The sequence below is a fragment of the Ciconia boyciana genome, chromosome 1, assembly GCF_034638445.1.
Source record: "Ciconia boyciana chromosome 1, ASM3463844v1, whole genome shotgun sequence".
In the NCBI taxonomy this organism is placed as follows: domain Eukaryota; kingdom Metazoa; phylum Chordata; class Aves; order Ciconiiformes; family Ciconiidae; genus Ciconia; species Ciconia boyciana.
Genome location: NC_132934.1, coordinates 78,647,572 through 78,661,606, shown reverse-complemented (window position 1 = coordinate 78,661,606; position 14,035 = coordinate 78,647,572). Strand labels below are relative to the sequence as shown.

Sequence of the window (14,035 nt, the reverse complement as noted above, 5' to 3'; positions counted from 1 at the left end):
GCTCCCTCTCAAATTTTCCAATACTTTCTATCTTCAGGGATGCCAGAATTACCACAAGAATGTCTTTTTCCTGGCATTTTAAATTGGACTGATTCAGACCTCACTGATAGGATACACTACAGGATAATTTATACCAAGAACAATGCTTTATTTAGGAGTAGAGGTTTTGTTACGCCAAGCCAACCCAATCATCTGTTTAGTCTGATAACCTGCTGACAGCGGCCTTTGCCTAGTCCTCCAGAGCAAAAATTAAAAGAAATTAAAAAAAAACAACCACCAAACCAAACAACAACAAAAACCACCACAAAAAACAGCAAAGCAAACAAGCAAAACCATGACCACAAAGTCGTGGTAACCACCAGTGGAGCAGCCAGGAGTGAATCAAGACTCTCTGTGCCTGTACTTAAAAAAAGTAATTGATACTATAAACTCAAGTCATACCTATGAACTAATGCACACAGCAGTGGATGTTCCTCTTACAGGGACAATTGGATGTGAAATTGATTTACTCATTGGAATCAATGAAAATCACCACATTCAACCAGTTTGCTGGTATTTCTCTAGATCAGGATACAAGTAGTTAATTGAAGGAGGAGAAGTGGCCTGCATTCTTCCCAGAGAGAGCCCTGGAAGAGTATTTTACAGAAAGCAAAATTAATATAGTGGTGAAAAGAAAACCAGCGGTACTGGCTTACAGAGGGGCTGGATGAGCACATCCAAGCTGGGTTAATGCACTTTCTGGAAGAATGCTTAACTTCTCTCAGCGTTCTGATTTCCTCTGCAATCTAGACAACAAAATTTCATAGTTTCTTTTCTCCTGACTTTCCACTTCAAATGGACAATGCAGGAAGTAAAAACCTGGTACCAAGTTATCAGATGAGGAAATTTTGGGACTCAAGTTACAGTTAATTAAAGGAGGGTCATCCTTAAGCCAGTGTTGTAAATGTTTGTCAATGTTTTCCCTGCCTGCCCTCCAATAAACCATTCATGCTGATGACAGTCAAACTGTCTCCAATATTTAAAGCAGCCACTATGAATCAGAATAAAAATATTCCTCCTTATCTAGTAAAAACATACCATCTTGGAGCACTTATAACTCCACCTGTTCTGCAGTAAAAGCATGTCTAATTTATATAAACGCTGGTTTATTCCGAGATACAACGAGAAATCCAGTGGAGGAAAGATTACATATTAAGACATCAAACCACCCGTGGGAGTTCCATCATTGTACTATCATATACCATACTATTCAGTGGTCTCTTTAATCAGACTTTTCATGAACTGACCCACCTCATATCTGAAGAGAGGAACAAGACAATAATCACTAGTATACAGTAATGCCATAAAACCAATGAAGTTCAAAATTGCAACCTCTTTATATTCTTGGAACCACATTCTAAAAAATACCTTAATCCCAAAGAAACTGATTAAATCCAAACATAAGCAAACATGAGATCTTGGACTGAAGAACTGCTGGAGCTGATCCAAAGCAGCAGTCTCTCCCCTGACTGCAGTGCGTTTTGGATCATGTCCTTCAGCCCCTCTAATCTCTTTGTGCATTGCCTACGACTTCAGCAGAGCTGCACACCCCTTTGAAATTGCTCTTCACATTTCGGCAAGTACGCAATGTTGTGTCTATTACAGGACCCAGCAAAGGAAGAGGTAACTACTGTCCAAGAATACCGATTTTTTTTTTGCTGATAACAGTTGGAACTTAAAGCAGGAAAACACCCCGAGCCTGTTGCTTTCTAGCTTTTGAGCCTGTTGCTTTCTAGCTTTTCCTCAAGAGGAGAATTCAACATAGATCCAAGGACACAAAATAACAGAGTCAGTGTAAACCGAGCAATATTTCTAGCCTGGCCTGCTGTGCTCACCACATGAAAGTGTTTTCCATCACATCCCTCCTCCCATCCTCCCTCGCCATGTGACCAGAAAGGCATATGAGATGCTATAGCATTTGTTTTTACAGAATAACGGCATGCATTTCAGCCGCCAGCAAGATAAGCGTTCATATATTTCCTGGATCACGGGCTCCTATAAGCTAAAGACAGAATAAGATCTATTAATTCATCCAGTCCATCTCCCTCCCTACAGGGATATAATCCAAGCTAGCAGAGAATGACTGTCCCTTCCAGCAGACCACACAGGGGAGCTGAGAAGTTGACTCCTCTGCTTGGAGTTGGCCTGCTAATTAAAGAGCCTCATTTCTAAAACCTCCATCCTAATCCCCAGGCACAGTTCAGCCAGGAGAGATGTGACCCTGAGCTGCCAGCCCTGCAGAACATTTTCCAGGGCTCTCTATGAGCTTTAAAAAACCCCAACCAACAACGCTGCCAGCATTTTTCATGGAAGATTATTTAGTTTCATCCCATCACAAAGCTTTTCTCGATGTTTAAGTTACTTCTTTTGCAGCCCACTAAGTCTAGTTGCACCCTCTTGCAAAGGCTAAGTGATTATCTCTTGAGCACGCACACCTGAAATTGCTGGCATCTTTGCTTCTCAGATAATCTATCTATAGTAAGCATTTTTAATCATTCCTCAGAAATCAGTCCCTTTGCTCTCCTCATCAGCTCTTTCCCTTTCCTCTCAAACTTTCAAAGGGCAGGTGTTCTATATTTAAGCCAGGGAGGCAGATGCATCCACACTGCACACGTAAAGCCTGTTATTCTTCCGTTCATAACTGGAACATCACAGACAACCGAGCTGCCTTGTATTACTGCTTCACTGCAGGAGCCATCCCTGACCACAGGCCCTTGATTTCTTCCAGCCCTGTGACTTTGCGTGTGCTCTTTCACACCCTATACACACGTTAACCTATCATTCCTTTTATATTCCTGTTTCCATCCCTTAGTCTCCTCAAATTGTTCCGCGCCGTCAGTCTGTCTGCAGAGGGCCCGTTCATGGCCAATAACTGCAGACACGCACGTTTTACACGTGAAAAGGTAAAACCCACCGAGCTCTGATGCCTTTCATGTTCCTTCCTCAGTTGTCATCGTCCTGGCATCTACATCACACCACCACTGAGCAGAAATACGTTTTATTCTTGTACAGGAGATGCATCACCGAGTTCCCCGAAAGAGCTGCTGCTTTGTCTACTCGCACAAGTGGCATAAAGGGTACCTCCCTGGTGATACCCAATATCTTTCAGATCACAACTGCATCCTGAACCACTCCTCAGCCTCCCAAGCAGAAAGAATTTCAGCCCGAGCAACACAAAGGTGTATATTGTGGCTATCTGATGGGCAGAAAGGGACTTGGGGTCTACAGTTCCTCTGAGTCTTCCAGCAGTCACAGGGTAATGTGACAGAAAGTAAGTATCTTTCAAGTGAAAATAGCTCAGAATAAAACTGATGTCCCCTTTTTTTTCCTGCACCTGTCTTTGTTTCGGATCCATAATCATTACAAGAAACAATCTTCAACTCAATTGTCCGAGCGAGGGAATGCCCGACATCGTTATGTGGTGTTTTCCAAGTTAGCTGTCAGGTTTCATTTAGCATTCTGCACCGGTCCTACAGTGTGGCTTGCCTAGAAATTTTAAATGCAAATGTATTTGTGGGCTGGCATGAGAGAACAATATCAGAATTTTACCTCACACCACAGCTCCACGCTTGGCTCCATTTCACTCCCTTTTCCTCCGTGCCATATACGCAGCTTTTGCAGCTACTAAGAAAAAGGCTTAAACAACAAAATCTTTACCTATTATTTTTCCTGTTGAAAGACTTTCCCTGGCCTTTCTGCTTCAACAGACCTAAACCACAGTTTAAACAATGCTTTAAAATTACCTGCGACTCCAACTTGAGATGTAGAGCAAGAAAGCAATTTCTTTAATAGCAGAGAATAACAGTACTTAACTCAAATCATCCCCATACAGTATTTTCCATCTTCCAAGGGTGAGATATGCACTAGCTAATTAATCACTGTTTTCTCCACACCCCAAACTCGCCAGTCTTATCCTAAGAAACCAGGGGGAAAGCAAATGCCACTGAGAGGACGTGCTTCTGGACAAGCATTTGTCATTTTCTTCTCTTCTTTGTGCTCAGTGTCAATGAGTCCCAGGCCACAGATGTGGGCAGATAATTACCAGCTATCATAATTCAACAGTTCCTTGAGAGGCTGCAGCCGGGGCTATTGGAAAGGCAAATTTTTCATTGACCTTAATACAAAGGCATTTTTCTAGCAGTGATGTTGAAACACTTCAAACACTGGTCAGAACCTGACCTAAGCACTTTCTTTCTGGCGCAAGGACAATCTTGCCCATGTGTGGGACCAACCACTTGTGTAAATCTAGGCACAACCTCAACATAGCTCAGCAGTTTGCGATGAGCTACGCGAGATCAGAATACATTCCAGAAATTATAGTGCCACTATTGTGCGGCAAAAAAGCTCTCATTTTCCCTTTAAAGAACAGCTTTTTGATTTGCTTTTGTGGTTTATAACACACACGCAAGAGCGATACTTTAAAGGAAAACAAAGAAGGAGACCAGAAGGTCAGCCGGTACGAATGGTCAGAGCCTCCAGCCCTGGACCAATCTACCTTGTTGCAGTTAATATCCATTACAATATTTAACTCTATTGTTGAGACGGGAAATACTATTTTTAGCCATTACCTATTATTTTTGTTCAAAGATTAAGTGTCACTTACAGGTCTATTACCGATCTTGCATTTTATCATGTGTATTTACGGAGCTGTTCATTAATCCCCCCTGGCTTGTACATTAAAAAAAAAAATTGAAGTAATTTTACTGGCTTGCTTTATTGTGGCTACATTTTACAACTATAATTCTATGTGCCATAAAAATTAAAAGGAAACGCCTCTAGAATGGAAATGGGGGAAGGTATGACTGTAACCCAGGGATCAGATTTTTTGAAGTGGTCAGGACTTGATTTTCTTAAGTGTTGAACGACTCAGAACTTGGCTTGCACAGATACATTTCCCTCACGGTCCCCCAAAGAACTTTGGATACAAAAGTCTGAGAACTAACAAGAACAAACTGAAAATCTAGAAATTTACTCTGGAGCCTAAACACAAGCCTAGAAGTGTTCAAAATCTGGCTCTGTCTTGGATGATGAGTACTTCTGGAAATTCCTCTTACACCGTCTGCTTTGCAGTGTCTTTTTTACTGCATATCCACTGGGAAAATGTCTTAATTCCATACTCCTTCCAGAGTCTTCCCCTAATTAGACTACTAATAAGAAAAAGAAAGATGAAGCATTAAGTCATTCAATCAATGGTGTATATTATAAATACGAATACATGCTTCATAGTAAGTCACATATTAATAGACTACCATAGAAAAACTAGAGTTACATGCAGTATTTATTCATCTGACTCCCAGAACTAAGTTTTAGATATGCTATTCTTTGGCTACAGGAGAAGTTTTGAACAAAGAAGAGTTTTGCTAGGCAGCACCACAGCTCCACATCCAGCTACGCACCAAATGCCAAGCGTGCCCATGATTCTATAGGCGGCCTATACTGAACTATTCCTTTTATTCGAACTATAAGAAAGCTGCCTAATCACCACCTACTATTACTCTTTCCTAAAAGCAAATAGGTATGTGAGACGGAAGAAATGAAAAGCATTTATTTTCAATGAAGCACCAAAATTTAGGTTTAGACCTATCTTTCCATTATTAATCAACATGCTCGTAAATGCAAAAACAGATTGTCTCCTGCAATTTAAAACGAAATGCTTAAAAGTATGCTGGCTGGAAATGATGAACATTAGAAAAGCTAAATCATTTCCTCGATTCTTTTTCTAAGGCTGTCTCTCTTGTTGCTTCTACAATATTAAAACATCGGCATACATCCAACTTAATGTATTCTTGAAGAAAACGAAGACACCGGACCTTTACCAACGATCACTTTTCAGCTGCCAAAATTAACAGCGACTGCACACACACAAAAATTGAAAGGGACAAGCCCATCTTCTGCAAAAGCTATCAGAGATTATACACTTCAGGGTGGAAACATGCAAAATCATTCTGAAAAAAAAAATCTCTCATGCATATAGATCTTACTTGCGTGAATAAGGCTTACAGCAGTCAACCCACAGGAATCACATTTAGAGTCAACTCCAGTTACCTGAGAGAGCTATTTCAGACTGTAAAAGAAAGGAGATGAGTGTCTGCACAAATACTAATTTAACATTCACGTAGTGTGCAAAAACTGCGAGCCCGAGGTCTAGAATGAGCAGAAATCAACTAAACGGCTACGAGGGCTGTATTTTATCGCACTTCACAGGAATAAACAAAGCCGGGAGTCCCCCTCAGGCCACGGAGACCGCTCCTCCGCAGGCTGGGCTATCTCACTAGAGACCCCCGACCTCCCACGGCCGCACGGCCCCTGGGTGGCAAGAGGGGCCCCGGAGCTGCTCCCCAAGCCGCCAGCTGCCAGCGGACACGCCGCACCCCCCCGCAGGCGCCGTGTCCCCCGCGGGGCGGCGGGACGAGGACAGACCCACTTTCCCTTCCCCAATTTTCCGGGCTGGGCACAGACCCGGCGGCGGCAGCGCCCGGTCCCCCCCAGACCGCGCCGCCGGAGGTGCCGGCTCCGCCGCCCCCCACTCACCGTGCGCGACCCCAACCGGCGCCGCCGGGGGAAGGACCCGGAGGCCCGGCCCGGCCCGGCCCGGTCCGTGGGGTGTGTGGGGGGGGGGGAGGTCCGGCGGCCCCGCAGCGGAGAGCGGCCGGTGCCGGCGACGCCGCCCGGGCCGCGGCGCGATGCACAATGCGCGGCCGAGGGAGCCGCGCCGGCAGGGCGGGGGCGGGGCGGGGCGGGGCGGGGCGGGGGGGGGCGGAGGGAGCCGGGGCGGGGGCGGGGGGGCGCGGCGCGCGCCTCGCCGCCGGGGGGGGGGGAGTCGAGAGGAAAACAAAACCTCAAAAACCCCAAATCCACCAAGCCCCACCCCGGCCGCGGATCGGCGGGGAGCCCCGAGCCCTCGTCCCCGCTGCGGCTCCGCCTCTGTGTCTCTGTCCCCGGCCCGGCTCCGCAGCCCCCTCCCCGCCCGGGGATGGACGGACGGACGGACGGACGGACAGACGGAAGCCCCTTCCGCGGCGGGGTCCCTCGGCGCCGGGTCGGGCTCGGCCCCCGCGGCCTCTCGCCAAGCCGGACCCCGGCGGGGCCCCAGTGTATTTATCGGCACCCCTTCCCTCCGCGCCCGCTGCTGCTCGGTGGGCAGGGTCCCCCCGGGCCCCGCCGCCCGGGAGCGGGGCTTGGCGGCGGGTAACGGCGGGTGCCGGCGCCGGCTGATGGATAGCTGAGCGGCGGGCGGCTCGGGGTAGCTCAGCGCTGAGCTCCGTGCAGCCTCCGAGTTGTTTTGCGGAACACCCGCCGAGGCGAAGCCCGGCTGATGAGCCCCCTCTCTGCTCCGGCGAGCTGCTGGATTGCGGCTGCTGCAGGGGAAGGAAAGGGAGTAGTACGCAGGCAGCAAATCAACCGCTTAATTCCTACGAGAAAGCTGCAGATGGAGGCAGGAGTACAAGCGAGCCCGGCCACGGGTGTCAAGCGAAGGTGTCATTTCGCGAGGAGAGCCGACGCTGCTCCAGGCGCGCCGGTGCCGGAGGAGCTGGAAGCCCACGGGGCCACATCGCGCCTTGTGCCCGGCATGGGCACAAGAACTCGCGTGTGCAGAGGTCCCGGCCGAGGGTTTCGCTGGAGCATGAAATCCTGCGCGGGGACAGCGTACCGCCGGCTGTCTGAAGTTTGCTTTATGGCTGTGTATCAATCAAAACTTGCGGTTTTGCCTGGTCTGTAGTTGGTAGTTTTGATCTGAGTTATGGGATTTAAAGTACACCCTGCAGGGATTAAAACCAAAGGAAGTTTTATACAAATCGATTCCACCACAAGTTTCAGCCACATCAAATCGGAGCTCATTTGGGGTATCTGGCAGGCACGCTGCTTTGGTTTCCTACCTGCTTCAGCTGTCCCGCCTGCGGGAATGACGATGCCAAGAAGCAGAGTCGAAGGATGGCTGCGGTTGGGTGCCAACGCCACAACAGCATGTCACAGCACCGTAGGCTTCAAAATACGTGGTCTCCTCATCTCAGGTGGGGCTGCTCATGCTTCACTTTCTTCTCATTTCAGTGGAAGCTGGACATCAGTGACTTACCATTGATTGATTTGACTATTGACTTACTTATATTGATTTGATCCAGTGTGTGTTCAGACTACAACTACTTTGAATGGTAACGCTAGATGAAGGAATCTAATAGAGAAGAAGTAAGGATCGTACAAAGGAGTCCTCCTTTGCAATGTTCGGGGCAAATTATTACACTTTAAAAGCAATTAATAAAGTACACCGCTGCCTATTTTCTGACTGCAAAGACAACGGCAGCAGTGCATGAGTTGTCATGGGGTATTTATACCTGCAGAATTCATGGTGTCTTTTGCAATTAAACAGTGAAACAATCAAGTTCATGACTAATTAATCCAAGAGCCATGTAACCTATAAAACTATACTCCTTGCATAGAAGAAAGCCATGATTTCTCATCAGCTTAACTGACCCAGCAATCCGGGGAAGACAACTTTGCCCTTCTAAACCTGTGGTGGAGGAATGAAAGGAATGTCCCTGATTGCCCTTGTCCCTGAATGCAAAGAAGAGTTAATCTGAGGATCAGGGAGCAGTTTCTTCTCCAGATCTGGCATTTTTTCAAACAGTAGGTCTCTAGAACAAATTAAAGCTCTTGGAAGAGACATTTTCATCAGTGTGTTTTCTTTTAAGTTGGCTCCGTTTTAGAAAATCTAAACCGAATGATTAAAACACAATTAATTAACATGCAAAGGAATCTGAGTTGGGTCTTTGATCCATAAGTGTTACAGAATCACTATCAAACGATGCTTTTTTGGTAGCAACTGGTATCTGAATTTGTCATCAGAAGCCTCAAATACATTCATTTGTTTATTTAACAAAGCAAAAATGTACAGGTTACATTCTCTCTGGAAGTTCTCCAATAGCTTTGCTTTAAAAACTACATACTCCCTAGCAAGCACAAAAATGAGATATTTGGTACTTACAATTGATTTTAATAATGACTACCAGGATCATAGCTACTGCCGAATGAGCAACCTCTCTGCACCCCTCTGCAGCCCAGCTGACTTCCATCAAAACTAGCATGGGCACAAAATTCCTTCTGTTAGGAACCTCTTACCGGATCAGAGCTTCATTTTGCAGTATTAATTTGTGATTACTCCGGGTAGGTGGAATACCACCCTGATGTGGTATCTTGGTGTGAGAAACATTTAGTTATGCTTGGTTTTCACAACAGGAAAAAATACCAAAGGATTCAAATTAATCTCAGTGCCAGATGGAATAACATCAGTCAGAATATGCTCAAATCCTTTGCTAACAGCCAAATGCATCCAGATGCTTCAGAAAAAAACCCCACATCACTAGCAACAACTTCCTACTAAGGTCTACTCTGTATACTTACACTTTTTACTAGTATAAGTACAAGAGATGATGGGCAGAGTTTACTACAGCATAGCTACACTGGGAACAGTTCTAACATGGAGACAGCAACAGTTCAGAGAAAGTGTCAACTGATTTTATTGCTCCCCATCAGTTCAATACCAATATAAGTGCATCAAGAAGCAGACTAGGAGTGTTATAACTGTAGTCAGCCCAGGTGCCCAGGGCAGCAAAACAGTCTGGTGTGGGGTTATCTGTACATAGGAACCAGTTGTCATTTATTTTCCCTGTCTTAAAGGACACAGGCAGAGAGAAGGCAAGCCCTCTTCAGTATTTGTATAAAACTAGAAATGATCAACCAAAGCATGCCCAGGAAGGCAGCGGAAGCCAAATCAACAGGTGGCTCAGCCCCATTCTCTGTGTTTCAGTTCCTGCCTTCCCAGAGCCACTTTTAGATTCCTGTCCAAAAATGTGCTTCCAGCAAAACAGGAGGTGCGTGGAGCCAGCTGGCTGGGGTGGTGATGGAGGAGGATCCCCTCACTGCTCTTCACCTCCTCGCAAAGATGGCTTTGCTAGCAGGCCACGTGCGAGCGCTGGCAGGGCACCCTCGCACTGCAAAAGCCCAAACTGCTGCCTTGCACATGCAAGTACGCTCTTGGTCGGCTCTTGAGGGAGGCAGAAGTCTGCACGGCCGGAGTAGGAGGTGTCTCTACCTGAGGGAGCTTGTCTAGCAGAGGGTCTGTGCTAAGCAGCAAGGTAAGTATGCCTTGCAGGAGGGGCCAGGTCTTGGGGGCTATCTTACTGACAGGACCTCATCTAACTTCTATCTCGCTTTGTTTTCCTGTACTAGGTGACTGAAGGGAGCAGCAGCATCACACACAAATAGACTGAGATGTGGTTAGAGAGCAGCAGCTTTTAAGTTAGATCACCAGGTTTATGAGCTCTGTTTCCCTCCCACAGGCGATGTCACCGAGGAGACTTGCTCAGATGGCAAAAATCAACTGGAATATTTGCAAGGAGCAGTGTGACCCCCACCAGCAATGTTAATCACCAGGGCAGGCTGAGCAGCAGCAGCAAAGGCTGAGACGAGCAGCAAGAGCAGCCTGCATAAGCCGCGCTGAGCTGGGCTGCCAAGCTCAGAGACAGCTCTGCAAGAAACGCGGTCATCCATGCATTGTTGGAGATGCTAGTGCTCATATTCTCAGTCTGCCAAAGAGACAGGAGATTGGTACAGTTAATTTTAAGCCAGCATTTCCTGGTGCCTAGATACGCTGAGGTGGCACGTTTTTTAGATGTCTCAGCTATGGCAACAGAAAGAATATGTAGGGCTTTTGGAAATGTAGGGCATTACCTGTTAGCACTTTTTTTTGGTGCTCTCAGCAGTTCACAATTATCAAAACAAGGGCAAACCTCTTGCCTCCTCAAGTAAAAGCTGCACAACAAAGTTGTGGATGGAAGGAAATTCACACTAGAACAAGCACAGGAAACCACAGAGCTGCAGAAAGGATGAGTTAATGGAAAAAGGTTGATGTCCTGATACCGGGTAAAGGCTGTGGAAAACTACCAGCTCACACTGTTGAAGAGCATGACTGCCAGAGAGTGTCCTCAGTTAAGCTGTAGCATGCCCACTCCAGGCAACTTCATTCCACAGATATTACTGGAGGCAGAAATTTCCCTCCATCTGTGAGAACAATACCTCGCCAACCAGTCATTTTTCTAAACAATGAAGTGAGCGCACAGAGAAAGCTCAGTTTTCACCAGCTGGTTAAAATTAATACGAGGCCGGATTTACTTTATTGCACACAGTTATGGGGTTTGTGTGCGCACTTGTTTTACATGTCCCTGCTGTTGCATCTCCTCAAATTACACAAGGGAGTGTTGTCAGAAGAGCTGAGGATGGGAAGCTCAGGGGAAGTGAAGATTAACCATAACCACGACATTTTAAATAGGGGTTATAGTACAAAGGTACAGTTGCAGACAGTGGAAAAGGAAACCTACCTAGGCAACCAAGGCACAAGTAGATGATTAAAAAACTCTCAGCTATGGGATAGCTGGGATAAAGACCTCTAACTTCTGATTCTTAATGGAGCCATAGGACTTTGGCTTCCTTCATAGCTTAAGTAGCTCAGAAGTGGGATGCATGTCTCAGCCTTCATCTTCCCACACCCCTTCTCTAGCCACAAAGTAATTACCACCTATTTAACTTAGCATGGGAAGCCTTTTCTTTATTGTTTCTTGGCTAGTGAAATTGTTCACTGTAGATGTCTTTTTCATCTGAAAAGGAAAGATCTTTGATTAAGGATGCCCTCAGGCAACTGTATCTTACCTTTTTTTATGAGCCCTCAGGCAACTGTATCTTACCTTTTTTTATGAGCTTGTTGGTTTTTGCTATCAGCCTTAGATAAAGTGAGCATTTAGGAATGGAGGGGAATCTGATTTACAACATAAGGGATAATAATTTGTCTTTCTGTAGTGTCTTTTATCCAAGAATACCAAATGCTTCACTAACATTAATTAATTAGCTCTCTCAAAGCATCCAGTTGAGACACTGACAGTTACTTTGCAAAATCGCTGCAATAGGTAAAATACCAAAATACTTGTAAGAGTACTTACACCAAAAGACAAATAAAAGCAGGTATGAGTTGCTGAAGGGCATGTAGCAAATCAGCAATGTATCACTGATATGTCTTAAACATCCTATATCCCATCTCATACTGCTTCCTGGTGGTCCAGGAACTTCCCAACCTCAAGATATCTCCAAGTGTTCTGCTAAGTTAAATGTAAGTACAGCAGTAGATGGCTGCCACCAAGCATTCAGCATACACAAACAGGTTGAACACCAGAACACGATTTTTTTTAATTTTCGAGTTGTTTTAGCCAGCATTGGAGGATATATGAAATAAACCAGAGGTTTCAACTTGACAGTCAGCAGAGAAGGAAAAGGAATTGTGGCTTAGCTGACATTTCAAAACCCAGCATCTTTGATGACACAATTCAGTACAATGTCAGCCCTGAGCACAGTTACTGGTAGCAGTACCGCAGTACTCTGCAGAGATGCCTGCTGGGATCTCTGCTCTTTTTCCACTTAGCATTGCTTAAGCACACTCAGGTGAAGTCTGTCAGGAGCCCATAGTCCCAAACCCACCCTCCCAGAGACAAGATGGTTATGAACCACAGAGGTGAGAGAATCACTATCCTTCCTCCTGTTTTTATCTCATCTTGTAAACTAACCAAGATTGGGTAATTTTCAAATGAAGCTTTCATTAGGAACAGTCTCTCAAATCCAGGCTGAAACTTTTGATTCAAATCAGTGAGGCTGCCATGAGAATATGTGATGCACCTGAGGACTGAAAAGGCTTGCCCAGGATGCCAGGGACCCAAGTTCCTACTTTAATTCAAATATTGAATTTGCAGGCGGGTCTCCCACAGCTCCTGTAGCAGCGAAACTACAACTGTGACTTTGGCTGCTCGAGGGAGGACCTGTCTCTGTCTTGTCTTTGGAACTATTTAATTTGGTGTGAATTGTTCAGTGTGAACTGGGCGAAGAAACAGGCTCTTGCCCAGAGACCTTCCTGTTGGACATCAGGGAACTGCATAGTGATGACATGAATCATGGCAGTGCTTCCATCCCTAGCACATGAGATCCACCAGCAAAAGCAATCTATCAAAGAAGCTATTGCTGCCCTCTCACCCTATTCCCACCCCTATTGGCAAGGGCTGTGGAGAGACTCGCTCTCCCTTGCTGTGTAAGAGGACTGCAGACACTGCTGTCCCCTCCGTCCCTCCATTTCTCAAACCTTCCTTGTGCTCCACATCGGTCTAGATTGCCCCTGCCTCTCACTGGTCAGCAGGTACTGGGACTCTCCCAGCCATGTGGAGTATCTGATGACTTCCTCAAAGCAGAACAGCTCTAATAATAAAGAAAAAGAAATACTTTTAATCTTGAAAAGCGTTGCAGGAAGTAAAAAACTGTTTCTGCACTGCTGCAGGTACTGCAGGGAATGATGCAAGTGGTTTCTTGATGTCATGTTCTTGCCCTTCTGAATCAGTAACTCACTCTGGTCCAGGGAACTAGGTTATAGGAGTTCTCTGGCCATCCTTACTAAGATTTCAGGTGATAAATAAATTGGGACCAGTGTTTATTCACCAGTGGATCCAATTCAACAATTCCTTCCACGACCATGACGCCATGTAGTGCATTTGCCTTGCTACTAAGCGGTCGCCACACTCCATGCTGGTGCTGGCTGCATTTCCCTGATTGCAAAAGTGATTCCTATACCTCATAATATCATTACAAGTTTAAGTGCTAAGGGTCTTTTGTTGAAGAAGAGATAGTGCATAACTATCACGATTAAATTTCTCAGGACAATGAGACCCTCAGAAGCGAGGGTGAAATGACACAGAGACTTCAAGGAAAAATGTTTGGCTAAAGAACTCACGTGTATTATTTACAATGATTTCACGTTCTTACAAAAATATTTTCATTTTAATATTTTTCACTTTATATTTTCTCATTTTTTTTAAACAATGTTTATTATTACACTGCTGAGGCTCTTCCTCAAAAGAGTCTGTTTTCTTTTTTAAGTACTGTTTTTAATACCCTGAAGATCAAACTCACAGTA

General features: G+C 45.6%; 1 protein-coding gene across 16 annotated transcripts in view; it reads right to left on the bottom strand.

Moving 5' to 3' along the window:
* The window catches only part of PRR5 (proline rich 5), a 93,681-nt gene extending 86,927 nt beyond the window's left edge, over positions 1-6,754 (bottom strand). For 9 of the 16 annotated variants that reach the window (XM_072876085.1, XM_072876045.1, XM_072876110.1 and 6 more), the window contains exons 1-2: positions 6,571-6,716; positions 6,021-6,103 (exon numbers count right to left, since the gene is read on the bottom strand). The gene's annotated coding sequence lies outside the window, so the exon portion shown is untranslated. Of the gene's footprint in view, positions 1-6,020; positions 6,104-6,570 lie in introns of all 16 variants that reach the window. The other 7 variants (XM_072876052.1, XM_072876076.1, XM_072876136.1 and 4 more) reach the window with 5 other exon arrangements.
* Between the last annotated feature and the right edge of the window lie 7,281 nt (positions 6,755-14,035).